Consider the following 20,053-nt stretch of genomic DNA (forward strand, 5'->3'; position numbering starts at 1 on the left):
AATACAATGTAAACAAAGATATATTCGTACATCATTACCTTGCAATGTTATCGTAGTGGATTTAAAAAAAAAATTCGAATTTTTTTAACATTTTTCTGATGTTTACGGTAATCTCTTCTACATCGTAGTGCACCGTTAGTACGCCTTTTTTGGGACACCCTATATATTTAGTTATACAGGGTGTTTCAAAATTCGCGAATTCCGAATTCAGGGCGTGGTAGGGAAGGACCCAGTGGAGCTCGAAAAATACTTAGAAAAAAAAAATTTCAGCCTGCATTTGAAGAAAACGCACTTCAAAGAGTGCAGTTTCAGACCAATGTATCTTTGTGGGAGGAGACCCAATTTTTTTTTAATTTCCATATTTGGACTACTGAAGTGATCCTCTACAACGCTCTGAATTCGGAATTCGCGAATTTTGAGACACCATGTATACCACTTTCCCAGTTATATCTCTTAAGAAACGAACACGAAAACAATCTTTGCTAATGCAAAGAGAAAGAAAGAGACGAGAATTTGTTTTAGACATAATACACTCGGCACTTTTCCTCTTTCTTTGTATTTCTGCAACGCAGCATTTTGCTAATAAAGATGTATTTATTTAAATCTCGAATGGTTTCTCCCGGCGCATCCACCATTATTGCGCCCTCACATTCCCATTTGAAACCTCTCCTGTTTGAGCGTTGTTCTCTTCTATTTTTCATATTTAAAAATCGAGCTAAACTCGCGGTCTATGATCAGTTTAAATAAAATATAGCCGTGCGGGGCTCGAAGGAGGCACACAAATATCCTTAGTCACTAAAAAAGTTGATTTGCTTCGCCTGGAGGTCTTTTAAATGGAAATGTGTGGTTCCAATTCGAAATTTCCTTTCATCCGCAATGAAACTTAACTAACTTAGGAAAACTACATCCCGGCTAAGAATAAAACTCCCCTCGAATTTTTATTTACGACGGCGCCGCCGCAAAAATAATTCGACGACACATCCTCCATTATTAAATTCTCCGCTGTGGGTAGACGTAATGTCGTTATTTTAACAACATCCCAACTCTCCATTAATGCGAAATTCCCCCCACTTAAGAGTTTGTTTAAGTTTAACGTCTTAATTCAGCGGGAATCGCGAGGGGGACATGAGAGGGCGTCTTCAACCGAACCAATTGCTTCGTGATTGTTAAATTTGGTGGAAATACGTGTTCAGACATCTAAGCCAGATTACGCTTCTGATTCTGGATTAACTTGAGCGAGTCGAATCGCAAAAAACCCCTCACGGGGAGAAATTAATTTTTTTGGCAAACCGTATTTACCCGTTCTACAGCGTTAACCTCGGCGACGCGGTTCAATAAAATGTTTTATGGCGTTTGGAAAGTCGGGGAATTTTGGGGGCGAGAACAAACAAATCGGTTTTCCCTCAAAATCTGTCTCGACGTCGAGTGCACTGCGGTTCAATTCCCACCTAAGCCCCAATTTATTTTTTGCTCCCAATGTAAGTCCAGTTGGAGCTGGGACTTCAATAATTAAAGATTGGAGGAGTGAATGGAGCGGTCTGGGCGGATTAAAATTTCAGCCTTGTCACTTTTTTAATCTGGTGCAACAATTCCGGCGGAATTGCAAATACTGTAAGTGGGGCCGACTGTAACGAACCAAAAGTAAGTTTTAAATTCGAGAGGAGAGAGTAAATAATCAGAAAAGCCCCAGTCTCTGTCTGGTCACATTACAGCTCCGGGAATATAATTGAATTTTTCTCCTCTTAGGGAAGATTTGTTTGCGCGGAATTCGCAGGTCCGTATTTTATGAAACCGGTTAAAAATGGGAAAAGTTCCGGAAACAATGAACTTTCCTTTTGTGGGCGCCGAGTCGAACTAGTGGCCGGATCGGTCTTTCAATTAATTAAAATCATCCATCAATGCGGACTTTTATGCAGATTTTAATGGAGCCGACTATTAGACCCGGAAAATATTTCAATTTTAGATCGCTCGCATGATGCCGATTTTATAATGGAATTAAATAACCACTAATGACTTAACCGAACGGAATCCAGATAACGCATCACGGAATTGCGTGGAGGATACGTTCCGGGCCTTTCATTTTCGAAGCATGCAAATTTGCCACAAACGTCGACAGTTCGGGAGAAAGCGCGCCTCGATATCTCCGATTAATTCCGCTGACGTTTTATTTTATACTTTTCGCAGTCGGTCCGAGCGAGGGTCGTAAAGGGCGTCTTCACCTCCGATAGCTGCGCCGAAAATAATATCGGCGTTCGTTATCGATATGAGATCTTCATGAATGGGCGCCGTTCACGTTTCGACACTGGCGGCTTCCCCCGTCGATAAAAAATCGCTCAGGGCGAGACCAATTTTCCCAATGATCATAATTGGCACATTCTGCAGATTCCTCCCCCTCGAAATTTCTTCAATATTTAATTTTTTTAAATGAATCCACCCTACAACGCTTGACACAAGATCACGTCACGTGCTGTCCCCTTTAGGGACGAATCACGACTCCGCCGGCGCATTATTTTCTAAAATTCGTGTTCTCGTTTGGATGTTACTAATACACTTATACCTTGGGGATATGAATTTATAAAAGCTTTTTGTCTTGATACACAAGACAAAACACAGTTAATACGCTCACATCAATATTTAAAGAGGAAGTTTCAAGAACAGTCAAATTAATTCGCTCATTAACAACTAATTAATTTTTCTCTTCTGTGAAGTCACACATGGATTTGAGCCTACCTGCAGCGTTCATGGCACTAAGAAAACCACTTTTCTTGAAAGATTTCAATGGGGGACTAAGGGACAAGGTGCACTCCATTTTTGTTGGTTATGGAGTGAGCTGTAACTGTGGAAATGTGTAATTTTATATAAACGATGTGTTTTCATGTTTACTCTGGTTTAAAACTGCAAAACAGCCGGTTTAAATCACACAAACGCACTTGTAAAATTTGTAAACAATCAACCGCAGAATACCGTCTGTCAATTTAATCTGTCATGCCAACCCAACATCTCGAAAATTACTAGTTTCAGAGTTTGAGCGTAATCTGTGGGTGCGATATTTTCCGGAGAACAATACATTTCCAGGGCTTTGGAACGTCTGCTTAGAAAATTTACTTCTAATAAATGTTCTATGCATGTTAGACACATTCTATAGCACCACATAACTCTTGGGAGATAAATTTGGTAATCTCACACTATTGCAGATTCCTACAACCAAATATATAACATTTTATCAAGTAATAAGATAACAAGGGGGTGCCATAAAATCCAACATTTCAGTATTGTTGCTTTGTTCGGGTTCTCCACTATCTCGCCAAGATAAACCGCTTTCCGAAGACCATCTATTGATTTACCTCTTGGGGAGAATGATAACTGTGGACGATTAAAACAAATTCTGGGCTTGTTTGCTCAAATTGTTTATAAAGAATGAATAATAATGAAAAATTAAACGTGAAACGTCAACCTTTTTACCTAATTTTTTTAAGGTTGGTATGGACCAGACCAGTCAAATTTAAAGGCGCCAATCGTAAAATGTCAACAATGAATTAATCAAGGTAATTAGTTAATTATTCGATGGATCGAATTAGCTTGGATCCATTTGGGTGTACCTACTTTTAATTGTTGTTTTTTTTAGAGTGGGTGGTTGGCCCTCAACGTTGGATTACTACCTGGCACAGACATAACCTCAAAATGTCAACGCATCAACAACGTTGTCGTGATCCATTAAAAAATGAAAAGGTTCTGCGTGGAATTGGATCAAATAGACAATAAACGCTTGGCAAAGTTGTCGCATACTTTGGCTTAACACAACGAGCTCATAATAATTTCAGGTTATGTTAGAGACAAGGCGCGTGGGGCCCAGCGCCGATTGTCACATTTACATTTTGTTTGAAAGTGCCACCTCTTTAGGTCATTGGACATGCACAAAGACGATCAATCAATGAAACAAAAAACACTGCAAACGGCCAAAAAGTTAATAAAGCGCCGCGCAGGCGATATTGGTCGCAATTTATTTGGACAGAGGGTCCCCCGTAATGGCAGTTTTTTCCATAGATAATGACGTTACCGAACGTCAGCGGTAACCCACCGGGACTAATGTATTGTAACTGTCCATGAGTAATTAATCAAACAACAATAAACTTCAATGCGATTATGTCACTCGATAATTAGTCGTTAAATTAGTTTTGAATTAGTCAGGGTGGCGTGACTCGGAGGAAAAATCGTGAGGGTGAAGTTCGTCTAATTGGGGCGCCGAGAAAACGGATTGGTGCGTCGCAGTGACATGTGTAAGAACACATATTCACCATCTCCGGAAAATTACCGCCAAACCGAACAATGGGAGAAAGGGGGAGATGCGTCCCGACGATCGAATACTTCAAACACTACAGCCCTGGAGTGATTTCCGCGACGCACTGCATCGGTGAAGAGCGCCGGGATGGCTTGTTGCAAACGCGATCGCAGACGCTGTTGATGCAGGACGGGCTGCAATTCCACGCCATAATGGGGCCATCAAGTTGACGGCGCTGTTTCCGGCCGAATTTCATATTGCAGTTTGTTAGCGGGGTTTCAATCTGGATGTAGGCAACCAATTTTACAGGAAAATTGGCGTTTTCGACGGAGATTGCCTCTTTTAGAGTCAATCGCGTCCGATGGAATATAGATTGTAATAACAGAGGTGGCAGATTATGGGCTTGAGCGACAGCACCGACGAGATTGTGATTTTAACAAGCGCCGTTAACGTCGCCTGAATTCGCTTTTACAAGTCACTATAATAGCGGCTCTTATTTAAATATAAACACATTTAGGGGAATCCCGGCGACGTGTTAAACAGTCATTATTAAAATTAATCAATTATTACATCCCGCAACGCAAGTGGGGGGATCTACGGGAGGAGGCGTAATCCCCAAAAACCAGTGGTGGATATGCATATTCATTAATAATACATTTGCTATTTGTTTTGCATCGCATTTTACTCCAACACCTTTCAAATGTAAATTTTAAATTTCAAATTAACTTCCTTTAAAGTCCCACCTGAATTATTTAGTTAATTCGACGAGTCCATTAGTTTGGATTTGGAAGAACACAAAAAATTTAATGCACATCAAGACTAATACTCTTTCGTAAAAACAAGCATTACATTTTTAATATTTAAATGTTTTCATATTATTTGTACTCAGTGAAAGTATAATATTTGTTTTGCTGTCACATTAATGCGATCGCAAATACGCAAATAAAACACTCATGAAGAAATCTTTTTTCGGTGTTTTCATTTCTCTGTTTTTCACTCTTTCAATTTGGTTCCCAGAAAATTACGTTTCTTGCCAAGCGTTAAAAAATTTCATTTGAAAGATTTTACTCGCATAAAGAAATTGAGTTTTTTTTTGTAGGTACATATATATTTTTAGATTTTTCTCTGTCCACTTTCTTATTCTTTTTCTTTATTAACTGTCTTTAGACTTAGTTACACTGTTAAGTGGTAAATAGAGGTGCTGGATTTTCTTATGCGTTGTGAGTCATATTTGCGCAAACGACAAGTAGGCGCTACTAACCGACTGGAAAACATCGTCATTCATTACGTTAGTTTCGCCATAGATTTTTCACTGGGTTATCACTCCTTCTTCGAGCAAGGTCACAGCCCATGAGAGAATCCAACACCTCTACCAACCTTGAACTCTGTAGCAAGACCAGGCCAGGTCACAAAGCAAAAACTATGAAATCTGTAGTATTTAGTTGCAGCTGTAATATGATTTTTAGAAAAGATTCACAAAAGCGTGAGCTCAGAAAAATTTTCGGAAATAATTCACACAAGGGAGATTATCTGTTTCCTTTAAGAAAGCTCATTTATTAAATAACGAATTTTCCTACTTGACTTCAAACATCATTTTTTGTTTTATGTATCACATGGGAATTTATTAATCCTCCTACAACATATTTTATTCGAACTTTCTCCAAATAACAGCAATATTTCAAATCAAACAGCGCTCCCTCGAATTTTCTTTTATCGATAACCAGCGAGTGGTGCTCTTCGCAGATAAGTAGGTACTTGTTTCTTGTTTGAGTAGTTATCATCCTCCAGGTTTCTTCCCACAGTTTCAGGTGACGCATTTACACTTACATTTCCACTAATTTTCCAAATCTCTCTCGCATTATACCAGATTTTTTTATATTCATTAAAATATTCACGCTTATTAATAACGCGGGCCGACAAATTCCTATTATGTGAAGGGAGTTTTAATAGTTATTTATGTATTAAGGGCATAATCAGGAGATTATGGCACGGGGGAATGTTTAATAAAATAAAATTGTTAGGAGAGCAAATATGTAATTGAAACTTTTTATTTTTAAAGGTAAAATGCTATGTCTCGTAAAACAATTCTACACCCGGTATGTTAAACGTACGGTGTGAGTCTGTTGGTAACAATGAAATTTGGTAAATGAAAGGTTCATTTTTGTAATAGTATAAACATAACCTGCATAACCAAGAATGTTTTTAATGTCATCTCAAGTCAGTGCGTGGTCAGTGCCAATTACTAGACAAAAATCACCAGTATTTTCAATTGTTTTATTGCCAACAGACTGTCATTGTTGATCACGCTGTAGCATAAACAAAACCGACATAACCAAAAGTGTTTTTAATGTCGTTTCAAGTTAAAAAATCCGGTCAGTGCCTATTACCAATTAAAAAACACCAGTACTTTTCAATTGTTTCATTGCCAACAGACTCAGCCATTGTTGATCACGCTGTATAATCAACATAAGAAATTTTATTTTCCTTTTTAGTGAACCTCGGATATAGTGAACCAGTTTTTATGATGCATTTTTCAAGTTTTCCGCACAGTAATGACAGTTTGATTAGTAGATAGGCAACCAAACATACAACTACTCTTGAAAATCCATTTGAGCCTCCATTAAGATTGTGGGCTACAATCTTCTCTATATAGCTACTAGTTTTTTGTTAAACAAGTTTCGTTGCTTATTACCTTTAGGTAAATTATGTTATAAAAGCTGTAGCGAATTTAATAAAAATAATTGACTTACTTTCGTGTAAAATGAAAGTTGAGAGAAAATTTGTTTTATTTTCGTCTAAATGATGCTTGGATATATTTCATAATGTTTCTCATTAAACAAGACTCCTCAGCTTGTTTTTAATTTAATACAAACTTTAATTTAATACTCCTCTTGATTGTTGTAACAATAATCCGCCCCTCATTTTCCCGTGAACCATTTTTCCTCAAATCCCCTATTAAAATATTCACCACAATACTCATATCACCGCCTCCAATTTACACCCCACAATTAATTTGAATGCATCGTCGTTCCATGCAACTGTTGCAATGCATTATTTAATTACTCCAATCACACGCCACCATTTGTCTGTATTTTATTCCGTCGCGTTTCAGACGACCGTTTCATATTGATAGCTCATTATTTTTCCCCTCACGAGGATCCAGTAAAAGTCGCATTTTCTGTCGTCCGTCAACCCTCCCGTCTTTAAATAATAATCGAACGACCCCATCCGTCGCTTAATCCCTTGCCTCACATGCGAATTAGCCCCTAAATATTTGCAAGAGGCCGATAAAACACCGCCGCAATTCCTGAAACACACTTTCTCGCATTAATAAAAAGCGAACGGTTATTAGGTCGGCGGTAATGTGGCGGCGTGACCGGGAGGGATGCGAGCGGCGCCCCTAACCGGATATTTATGCACGTTTTTCACATTCGTCTATTATGTTCGCTGCTTATGACAGTGTAATTTGCGACGAAAGGATCATTTTCGTACTTTATACATGATGGAGGTATTGATGGCGCTCGAACTGGAAGCGCACCGGGGCCGCTCGGCGTTATCGGCCCTAATTTATTGGGCCCTTTATTTTTTTTTAACATCAATAAAGTCTTAATGTTGTGTTACGGGGCGACCTTACGTTTTACTCTTCCAATAAATTTCACGGGCGGTGTAAACATCCGGGGGCTAGAATTATGCAAATTAATTTTATGGCCCAAGGAAAATTTGTATTTTTCCCCGAGACATTATTTGATTTTTTGGCCCTTGCCGCCTCCGAGAAATTCAATTTTTTCCCGTTTCCGGTTGTCACTAAAGACATGACACGGAACGAATTCCTCTTAGGCCGTGCGTCATATTATCATTCTATACAGTGACAGTGAATACGTAATTTGTCTTCACAAAGGGCAAACAATGCATGCTCGTACCTACTATTCAAATTTACTTTCCGGGCATTTCCATCAAAAATAAATCACAGCTCCACGCTTGAACTCTGCCGACATTCGGCCCGATTTAATTTCTAAGCGAACAGTTTTTTCCAGGATGAAACGTCCGCGTAAATATTTGCTTTATTAATTTAAGGACGGATCTGACGGAAACGAATCGGCGGCGCCAATTCGGATTTGTTTTTTAATAAATATACAAGAAAATATTTGCTTTTGTGCCGGGGCGTTTGTGGATTCCGTCTTGTCTTTCGCTTCAGATCGCACTTGAGATAAGTCGGAGTCCTAGATTTCCGATTTCGATCTCGTTTGATCTCATCAACTTTGCTTATCTGTTTAAGCGGAAATCGAAAATAGAAAGTAGAAAAGGGGGCTTAGGAGGAGTGAAAGGGCGTTTTTCACGGGGTGTTAACACGGAAAAGGGCGCCCTCTTTATTTGGCGCCGGTGAGACATAAATCTCACAGATGATACTTCTATAATAAAAGTATACTTTTCGTCATGTATAGTTGGTTGCAAAAAAAAACGGGAACTGTCAGAATAAAATTGACACATTTTCACAATGTGTTCATAGTGTGAAAGTTTCTTACGAGAGATAAGTTAGAATTATGGTCAAAATTCAATGACATTTTTAAAAATTATTTGACAGGTATTGTCAAGTAAAGTCCATTTTTTTTTAAATCAATTGTCAGTGTCAAAATTCCCTCAAAAAACAGACTGTCACCCTAAAACCTTTCATTTCGGAACACCTCTATCGTAAAATCACCCTAGATCAGGTTTGAGGTTATGTCGGTAATATTCAAATGTCAGAAAAGTTTCAGGTGTAGCCAAATTTTATACCAAAAGACAAGAAACAAAGACCATAATGACACTGAAAAGTGCAACTGAACATATACAGGAAAATGGGAAATTATGTAATGGGTAATAACTATAAGCAGTTTACCTATTCATCTTTAGAATCTAACCTCCAATCGTCTTCCGAATATGATTCTGCGGAAAGTTGAATTATTATTGAAAGAATGTCCTCAATTGGCATCAATTATTTCCAGTCCTCTCTAATCAGTTCCTCGCAGTGACGAACACCATTGGCCCATATATTAAAATTATAAAAGAAAATACCTCGAATGTGTGTGCATCTTTACTGCAATTTAGCATGGTCGGTTTTTCTCTTTGCATTTCTTCACGTAATCTAATCATAGTCAATTTTTCTCGTTGTGTTAGATCCTTGCTTTCGGGAACTCATTTAACTTTTTATTTTAATTAATGTAATTGCGGCTTCACTAGCGCAAACGCCTTCACAATTTACATCAATGACTGACATACAATTGACATTTTACGTTGCCAACCTAATTAATTACTATCAAATAACCAGTGGCTCATACCAACCTGACAACACTTTGACAATTGATTATAAAAAAAAAACAGACTTGACAAATGGACAAAACCAAATTTACATTAGGAAAATTTTCATTTTCCGTTTTTTGTACAACCAACTGTACAATGTACAGTTATTAACGCTTGTTGAATAATACACCCTTATGTATCATGAAGAACAAAAAAAGAAATTTTGTATATTGCTTTTCAATAATAATTATTTGTGTAATACCTGTTCACGTTGGATTGCAAATCGCACACACTTGCCATTAACTTTCATATGTTGTCAGTGTTGTCATAATAACATAACAGGTCAGTCATTTGCACCACAGCTGTTCTTCCCAATGTGAACAGGTATTATCAAATATCTGACAAATATCGGTTTTGTCGGTTTCGTTGTTGACTTACTAAACAGACCAACAGATGGCGCCACGGTCAGTGTCCGAAAAAGTGCGCCCAAAAAAGAGTTAGGTAATTTTCGTCCGCTTGGAAGTACTAAAATTACTGTTCTCATTAAATTGCCTTAAAACGTTATTATTTTTTTCAATTTCAGATGATAATAACAGACTTATCTTTTACAATTCAAAATAATACGTTTGTCAATCAATTAATTTTCTTAATTAATCTGTTAATTAATTTCTTAATTAATCAGACTGCTAAGATATTCAATTATATTATAGTGGAAATGAGGACATTTTAAATTAAATTTGTTTCCAACAAACTGAAAATAAACATTTAATTGAAAATTGTAAATTGTACAGCTCCTAAATAATATAATATCAAAATGTTTCTTTAAATTACAAATTCAATATAAAGTGAGATGCTGCTGTTGCTTTTAAGGAAATAACGACAAGAATGTCTTTCAAATACGAGTATAGTCAATTTAATTTTACTTATCTTGACAAGCAACTGTACCATTCAAAGTATAAGAAATAATTAAATATACAGAAAGAAGCAAGAAACTCTAATAACGTAATAATAAATTATGTAAGGATTGCAAGAAGCATTAAAGAGTAAATACGGACCTGGTGAACGCGTTTCCCTCCACCTCGTCACGTTAAAAAATAGTTTTATTTTTGCCAAGTTCCTGCGTGACCACGCGAACCATGTGTTTAATTAAAGAAGAAATTTTTAACAAGACAACTTTAGCAATTAATTTTTTTTGTTCGTAAAGTCGCGCTTATTAATCGAATTTTCCGGGCCACGCGCGCTCCCCCATGTCCCATCGACACAGCAACCCCGGTTCATTCTAATTAATAAATTTCATTCAAAACAATAAATTCCGGCGACAGCTCGACGAAATTTCAAGCGGTGCTCGTTAACCTGAAAGCGGTCACCGATAAATCCATTATTGAATATTTTCTTTGCACAAGTCTCGCGATAAATTCGTTGATTCAATTAAGCAAGCTGTCTCGGAGCCCCACCGCCCCCATTATTCGGGGGCTCGTGATTGCGGCTAATTTGGCACCAGTTAAAACTAGTCGAAAGCGCCCCGGAATAAATCCAGACAGCAAAACACCCCCGTCCCAAGTACTCACCCCTCAGCACTGCAGCGTTAGTGAGATCGCAGCTCCCGAAAGGGCAACATCGATCGGCGAATTCGATCCTCGCGACTGAATCGAAACCGAAAACGTGGAGTTGAGGCCACGCCGCGTGCTTTCACTGAAAGTTCTTCAGCAACGAGTCCCAACTGCCTGGAGTATCCCAGATGAGACTGAGCTTAAATCTCCAGCGTGTGAGCTTTTACGTTCGCGAGCAGATTCGTGCGGTTCCGTGTACAGTCGATTTGGGAAATTTGCAACTCAACGTTGAACCTGTAGCCGTTACTCTCGCCCGGAGTCTGACCGGAAAGGAGGACGAGACGGGCCGTGACGCACTCCCGGAACTCGCCGTTCGGCTTGTTAATATGCCGGACGGTCAACACGACCGATAAGAATCATACGCAGATGGGTTTCATTACGGGACGGTTGTAATTCGAGTTGTTAATTGAACGGGCGGGGTGGCGGCCCCCGGAGGCGGCGACGTCACGAAGGATCTCACTGACCCTCGTTGCATTTTTTCAGTCGGCACTGGTTTCGGTGACATGCTGAAATGGGGTGGAGCTTTACGAGTGCAGGTCTGAATGCTGATAGAGCGCCGGCCTTGGAGCTTTCACGTGCACGGATTTTCACCCAGCAAAAAGTTCACCCGAAATTCACAAATTTATTTTTACAAACTTATAATTCTCTTTTAAAATACCGTACCACATATTTCAATTTAAATTAACAACTACGTGATACTGTACTAAGAAAAATTATATGCGATTGCTTGGACAAGGTTCTATTACGTTATTCATTTGCATTAGGTAATTAAGTTCATTGTTACGCTAGTGAGGTAATCACTTCATTACCTAACTCATTTTATTTACACTCAAATAAGGGGAAAGATAAAGAATCTTAGACCACACAAAAAATACAAATACAAATAGTTTTTGCAACTATAGCTCACAAATCGAACACAAATAATAATCAACTTATTATCCAAAGTAATTCCCACTTGTCAGAATAGTCACAACATTTTAAAAGATAAAAATAAATCAGGTTGAGCTCATTTCTGATTAACGGAAGCGTTGCGAAGTTCAATTCTGCTTTAAAATTTAAAATTTCAAGATTTGGCCAAAAACAACAAAATTTTACATAAACGTCAACGATTTAAATTAAAATAAAAAAATATTTTATATACTGGGTGATTCACGAGTAATAATAAGCCTAACGAAATTTGTGATGCAGCCAGTAGGGGTTGAAGAGTCGATTGTGAACGCACCACTCGTGTAAAAACGTAAGATTTAAACAGCTGATCCGTAACCCGTATAGTGCGTTCACAATCGACTCTTCAACGCCTATTATGAGGTGAAACACCCTATATATATATTTTAATTTTATAAAACATAGTCAACATCACAATATTACATTTGTCAAATTTAATCAAAATCATTATGTGGAATAATAAAAAAACAAACAAACTAAAAACCATGGGAGACATGTATTGTTGGTTGCATCACAAATTTTGTTAGGCTCATTATTACTCGTGAATAATCTTGTATGTATTTCAAAATTATAAAATAGATAAAGATGTGTGTTTTCATTTGATTTTGACACTATTTTGAATTCTTATTTTATAATTTCAAAATATTAAAATACATTGTAATAAATCAGATATTGGTTATTAAACTGACAAGTCTTCTGCAGCTAGTGTCTAGTTATAGGAATTGCTAGTTATTTATTATACTAGACGATAAAATTGTATTTTATCTTCGAGAGAGCTAATAATTACGCTCGAGAAGATAATTATTATTAAAACGTTTTTTTTAAATCATTAGGTACTAATCGTGTCACGTTTTAAAATCTCGTTAGCATGAGCATTGTTAGGGTAATAAAAAAAATACATTACATTTTAAAATCTCGGTACTATGAGCGTTGTTTGGGTAATAAAAAAAAATTAATTATTTTTTCTTCAAACGTCTGTAAAATATGACATTACACTGCTACATTGACACTTTAACATCTGCTACAGAAAAAACATATTTTTTAGATTTTTACTTCTCCACTATTTTTAAACAATCATTTTTAATTTTCTTTACACAACTTTTTGTGTGGAAAATAAGAACAGACAGCTCGAGAAACGAAGCAAACGTCAATTTTTGGCGCTTCCACCATTTTTCAATTACATATTAATTATCAATTTAAGATTTAAGATTTTCTTTTTTCACTTGTTCCTATGAATATTCATTGCCTCAATTCTTACTGGCTCCAGAACCTCGACAGATGTGAAATCTTTATTTTAGATTATCACCATTACCATTGACAAATTAGCAAAATTTCCGCTGAAGGAAATCTGTAGATTTTTTAAGCGATTCCTCACCTCAAAATCTAGAGAACACAGCCCGGGGATTCCCAAAATCGAGAAACAGAGATTTAAAAAAAATATTTTTGTCAATTCATCCATTTTCGAAACCATTCAGTATCACTTTTCTCGATCGGTAGTGGAAATAGAAATCTATATTTATTTTATATTCCATTCTTTATGTAAAAATCAATCAAAGACAGACCGGGAAACCCCCAAACCAATAAACAGGAAACATTTCAATTTTTTGCGCCTCCACCATTTTTAAATCGAATAACAGAAGAGATAGAGCTCCAGGTTTTTGTTTATTTCATTCCTTGTGTAAAAATCTATTACAGCCAACTCAGATTCTTCGTACTTCGAGAACCGCTTCGTTGTTGCTTTCTTCAGATTCCTGGCGCCTCCACCATTTAAACTAAAAATAAACTTGCGTATATTTTCCTCCATTTCTCAAGACTAAGTTTTTTTTAAATCAGCTATCAAAGTATTGTCAAGTTGGTATGAGGAATTGCAAGTAGCAAATAGCGCATTTCACAATGTAGGTTGGCAGCGTCGAGCAGTTCAAGGTCATTGACGCTGTCATTGCGCATAACTTTTCAGGTTCTCGATGATAAATAAGGTAGCGACAACTCAGTGTTCATTTTTTAGACTTCAAATTAAAAGAGAGGACATTATCGATAAATGCCGTGAGTGTGACAAAGATAGAAGGGCACTATTTTTAGGGATTTTTGTGGCTTGAAATTTTATGTGTCAAACAGATTAACTTAACATTACGCCAAAATAAGTGAGATGGAAATATTCGTCGCAACTGTTGTCGTTACCTTATTTATTATCGAGAACCTTAGCATAACGGTTTGCGTTGAAAAATTAACCAACAAAATTTGAAAAGATGCCTTTTCGGAAAAGATAGCGGGCAGCCCCTTACAGAGCTTGAAAAAATGGTCCCGATTCGGTACTGCGAAGAGTTGAAACGTGACAAACCCGAACTGAGTATAAGAAAACCACGTTGGACATTTCAATTATGTTAGACAGACATAACCTCAATTTTGACATGGGGAAACTGTTATACAGTTTGTTCGGTAAGTACGGTTTTAAGGTAACACAGTCTGGTTTTTTATAAAGTTTTGACACTGACAGCTGATTTAAAAAAAATAGACTGTACTGATAATGATTCATACATATTTTCATTCAGCGTGTGGAAAAACATACAGTAATAGTTATTTACCTAACGTATGCGGGAAGAAATATTTCCCGCTGAGATATGACTCATAGCCCATGAGAAAATCCAACACCTTTAACATGCCTGTCCAAAAAATCTGAACCACTAAGAATTTATTTGTGAAGCTAGTCGTCATTACTTATCCACACTCTGTGTATCAACTCTCGTTAACAACCCAGAGATAAGACCAAATTGAAATCTTGAGCCAGTTGATAAATGCCTCTTTCACGGGGATGACGATCATTGATCGACTGGTCCGTAGGTGGTGAAATTTATGGGTATTACGACCTACCGCAATTTAGTCAGGGGAATTATGATAATTGAAGCGGAGGCGTAGGTAGATGCGTAGTCCCTCAGGACTCTAATTTAGGCGAAACGTATATGTCTAAACTAGAGGGATGTTTGTGTTTGATGATGGAGGCAAGAAAAACTCAACCTGGAGCATCTCCAGCGGTTCCCGTTTGACAAAATAAACAAATAAATAAATAACAATAAAATTGTGCAAGTAGCGATGCGATCTGCTCCTTGTCTTGTGCATCGTCTCTAGTCGACTGGTTTTGTTTTCGTGAAGGAAACGAATCATCGAATTTAAATAAATACGAAGTTTGTTAAGTCTAAGAAAACAGTCAAATGTAGGGAAGTCTGCAGGAAATGTAAAAAGCGAAAAATAAATATTTTTGTGACAGGAGCTGTTGTTTCGTTCTCGACTGATTTATATTTATGTTTGTGATTAAGTTTTTCCTCTCTGTGAGGATTAGAGAGTCGATGAATCCACCAGAGCGAAAATTAATTTCGACCCAGCACTTCACCATAATTCAGCAGACGCTTAATACCCCCAGAGCCGATTCACAATTTCTCGACGGTCGGACAGCTTTTGATAGTTCGAAGCTCGAGTGTAATATAAATATTTTCATTAAATCAACTCCTATTATACTGCATTCTAGGTGGGATTACACTGTTTACAATCACAACAGTGACGACCTAGGATCGATATCTTCGTTACATCCCTCGAACAGGCAATTATTCACGTGTTTCAGCATCGCAAACAAGCCCCTTCGGACACAAGATGTAAATAAAAGAGTGATTATTGGCGCGAAGTTGCATAGAAAGTCTTTGATGAAGACGATTTGCATTTTAAACGCGCCCTAAATCTCTGTCTCAAAGCTAACTTAACTAACGCCGAAGAAAAGAAATTGCATATTTTAGGCGGAGGTGCCGCCCTTGAGGCTCCAAGAGGGAGATAAATTATTCTGAAGGCCGGAACCATGCACAGTTACTAATGAAGGCGCCTGATTTATTTTTACAGAAAAAAGGGGGAAAGTCGTTTCATTAGATTGGAATAATCGGTCGTTGGCAAAAAAATCAAAAGAAGATTGGGTCAAACAAGACCCAACTGGATTAAATCTGGACGTCTTGGTGGCCATTTTATACATTACAAACTTCAGTTAGATTTTTTTGAATAAATTATAGAAATGTTTATTTAATCTGGAGTGTGTCCAATTAAATGCAATTGGATTAAATCTGGTCGCCTTCGAGGCATTTTGCTTTTGAAATCTGTCAGATTTGCCAGTTTTGGGACTTTTAGAACGAAAGCTAGACTTGTCGCCTCTGCTTTCTTTCTTTCGTCCTTTTGGACTCATCTAAAATTCATTTCTATTCATTTCTGGTGGTTGTCTTTAGATAAGCGGCTCCGATCGGCAACAAATTTTCCGTCCGCGAATAAATTTCCCGTATCGAGAGAAAATTTCGTTTTTCCGGGTCGGACCGGGCGCACCCTTAATTAAATTAATTCTGGTCGGAAAGGGCGCAATTTTAAATTGTAATTTATTCTCGGTTAGAAATCGCGGCAATCCGGATTCAGACTTGGCACGTAATCGAATAACAACCGGAGTTGACAAATTTCGACTCCGGATCACCGGATCAGACGTCATTAAGCGCCACCGTGCGCCTTGAATTTTTTATTTCGCTATTAATCCGTCGATACAAAGCGGAGAAAGCCGCCGATAAATTGGGCTTATCGGCGATTGGCATCTCTCATTTAAAAACGGAATCGATTATTGAAACCAGAAAATGGAGGTTCGCCGAGCCCGCCGCCGATTAGTCGGTCGACGAACCAAAAACGAACGAGTCCTTTTATCCTTCGGACAATCTGTTTATCTCTCGTACTCCGTTTGAGCCTCACCTTTTAATTAATGTCCTCACTAACTGGCGCCCAATTTTATTTACCGGAAATTGTTGTTTGGACGCCCGGAACGACGGAGCTTTCGTTTCTTGTTTCGTCTTGCTCGAGAGCTAATCCACCTCGAGGATCATTCGTTATGGGGCATAATACAAATTAGATAGGTAAGTCGGTGATTAAATTACCGGGTTAATGAGCCGATCCGGTTCTGATTCTGCAGATTAATGTCACGGTTAATTTAGATTTATGCAGACGCGATGGAAACTGAATTTATTACGGGAGGCATTTTTCACCATTTTTCACGCGGCCAAAGCGAATTGCTATGAATAATTAAGCCGAAAAAACTTGATGGAAGAAAAATATTAATCTTCAACGACGCCCTTGAAATTGAAACAATCATATTTTTTATTTTGTTACATCGTGTATCATCAGGAAAACATTTTTTTCCATGATCACTGAAAATTGTTAGCAAAGATGGCAATTAATTCACAGTGAGGAAATAATATTTTCTCACTAGTGAGCAAAGTGAACGTTTTGAGTGTTTGTGGATAGAGGGCGCCAAATATGCTGTACTGAAAGTTTTTTTAATCTGTTTTTAAAATACTTTCTGAATATTAATAATTAAAGCTTGTCTTATTTTTGACTTATTCAAATTTTTTAACTGTTTTAAACTCGTACGGTTGGGGTCCTCGCCTTCGGCTCAAACGCCCAACTTCCCTAGTCGTGATTGAATACACTACTTTGCTCACTTGTATTGAAAATAGCTATTATAACCATGTAATTTGCTTTGCTGTCTCACGTCTGCAGGTGAGCGCCGAGGCTTACCTGGAATGTTCCAGACAAGGTCACATCGGGATAAAGGAAATCCTCATTATTTTATCGGCAATTCACTTCTCAATGAATTCCATGATATTTAGAATTATCAGGTAAAAAACTCTCTAGACATGACATATACTTCGTTCTTCATTTGTGCGCTGTAATCTAATAAATTGTTGTGATTTTTTTCAGCAGAACTGGAAACGTCACGCTCTATTGAATGGGTCAATAGACCATTCCACGATAACTTGATAACTTCTCATCGACATTTCTTTTTTGATTTCGCTCATGCGAAAAAAAGTAATATTTCCACCTAGTTGTATGTGTCAAGGAAAAGCTTCAGCAGTGATTTAGCGTGAAATGTAGTCCACGTCTGTTTTATAAAGTCCGAAGAAATACTGCACAAATGCCAACTAAAATCAGCTTTGCTGTTTGACATAATTTAGTGTAAATGACAGCACCTGTGGGGGAAGATAAATAAATCCGCCGGTGGAGTATCTGGCATCGTACAAAAAGCACCGATTCCTGGCGGGGAATAAATTACAATTTAAAATTCCACATTTCCCACTCGAACGAATTTAATTGAAGGAATGCACGGCCGTCCGCGCAAAAACAAAATTTCCCGGGCGGAATTTATTCGACAGAAAAACGCCAAATCCTCTTTCACAATGCACTAAATCGTCCAGAACCTCGCCCAACCGGTAAGGACTGCACCGCGCCTGCAATCCGATTAAATGCAAATCGCGCTCCTGCAATTTGGCCCCGTCGGTACCTGCCCCACAGGAATGAAATTTCCTCCAATTCCCTCCACATGCGTCAATTGACTCCGCGACGGTCGGATTATGTTAATTCGGGGGGTGCAGCTTCTTTCTGGTTATTCTTTGGCGGTGGCGTTTTCCCTTTGTAATGGGTAATTCCTGCTTTGTCGGCCGAATTGCAGGAAAGATGTTTTATTTCCGGCCGAGTGAAATACGAGTCCCTGCTAATAATAGTAATAATTGTAGATTATGAAGCCGTAAGCTCAAAAGGCGCAGCTTATTTAACGTGTGGAACGAGCTCGGGGCGCTTTCCGCATAAAAGCTCTAATGGCGGAATAAAAATTAAAAACACAAAAAAGATTTAGGGGATGCTTTATTAAACCGGGCGTATTTAGATGTTAACGGCCAGTTTCCGCTGAAGAACGATATTACCCCCAGATGTAATAAATTAGTCGCGATCGGCGCCGCCCCCAATTACCGAAGCGCAACGTGGATTTCACCCCTTCACGTCGACACAATGATTTTTCGGTGTCGCCCTTTCATCCAGGTAATTCTGACGGCTCCTTGTTGCCTTGTTTATAGAAATATTCGAATAAATCATCAAAGCTCCCCTTTCACTGCGAGCTTTATACCTGTTTCAAACGCCATCCATTCTTGGGCTTTTGTCTGCCGTATCTCCGAGGAAATATATTTTAATTAAGAAAAGTGATGCGTCGTTCTTGCGTATTATAAGGAATACACGCCGAGGGCACAATGGAGCGGTCGTGAAAAATTAATATTATTTTAAAAAATAATTGTTGAGACGAGCGCAACCCTCTTCGAGACGTTCCGGCTTGATTGCGTTCGCGTATTTATTATTCCTTCGAGATGGAAAAGTAAAAGGAGGATATTAAGGTTTAAATAATAAATAGGGTTGACACTTGGAGCGGCCCGACCTGCACTAGCTGCCATTTCGAATTAAAAGTGAAGAGAGGCTCAAAGGGAATGACAAATGCGTCATTAAGGGCTGTATACTCTATCAGTATCTACTAAAAATGCGTAAAATTTAAAACAACTTATTCGCTGTTAAAATAATATTGTGACATTTCAGTTACATAACCTCACTTTAATCATCATTTTATTGGTAATTAAAGTAAAAACCATGATGTAATACTAAGAAAACCTGAAAAACTTTTACACAATCACTTGATAACACATTTTTTGAATGCCTTTTATCAAAAACTGGACATGAATATTAAAAAAAAAAACAATAACAATCATTTTTATTCTGGTTCGATCTCGTGCGTATTGTTGGTTGCATACAAAAAAAATCAAAAATTTACTTAACTTTATTTTTAACGATAAATTATTGTTCGTTTGAAATGAGTGATTATGACATTTAGAAGTCCGTTTTTCAGAGTGGAAGTAAAAATTTCCCCGGCAAGTAAAGCTTGAGCTTATTAAATCTGTCTGAAATTGAGTAATTGCCAGTGTTGATTTGCAAGAAACGAATGCCCGGGGGAGGTATAGAATTCGGAAAAATCCATATCAAGAAGTTTCGGGAGTAACGTTATTTACCGGCGGAGAGTGGAAGTTTTCGTTCTTGGCGCGGACGGGAAATGAAACTCGTCGGC

At 37.9% G+C, this 20,053-nt stretch overlaps 1 protein-coding gene and 1 long non-coding RNA gene across 3 annotated transcripts in view; one reads left to right on the forward strand and one right to left on the reverse strand.

The window, feature by feature from the left end:
- LOC138125100 (uncharacterized) overlaps positions 1-11,809 on the reverse strand; it is an 87,433-nt gene extending 75,624 nt beyond the window's left edge. The window contains exons 1-2 of one of the 2 annotated variants that reach the window (XM_069040378.1): positions 2,884-3,003; positions 2,731-2,836 (exon numbers count right to left, since the gene is read on the reverse strand). The gene's annotated coding sequence lies outside the window, so the exon portion shown is untranslated. Of the gene's footprint in view, positions 1-2,730; positions 2,837-2,883; positions 3,004-11,124 lie in introns of those variants that run through there. The other variant, XM_069040377.1, reaches the window with a different exon arrangement.
- On the forward strand, positions 3,062-3,777 carry LOC138125105 (uncharacterized). Its single transcript, XR_011157341.1, has 2 exons — positions 3,062-3,545; positions 3,626-3,777. It is a non-coding gene; the product is annotated as an uncharacterized lncRNA (long non-coding RNA).
- Positions 11,810-20,053: the final 8,244 nt, after the last annotated feature.

The sequence above is a fragment of the Tenebrio molitor genome, chromosome 2, assembly GCF_963966145.1.
Source record: "Tenebrio molitor chromosome 2, icTenMoli1.1, whole genome shotgun sequence".
Classification (NCBI taxonomy): domain Eukaryota; kingdom Metazoa; phylum Arthropoda; class Insecta; order Coleoptera; family Tenebrionidae; genus Tenebrio; species Tenebrio molitor.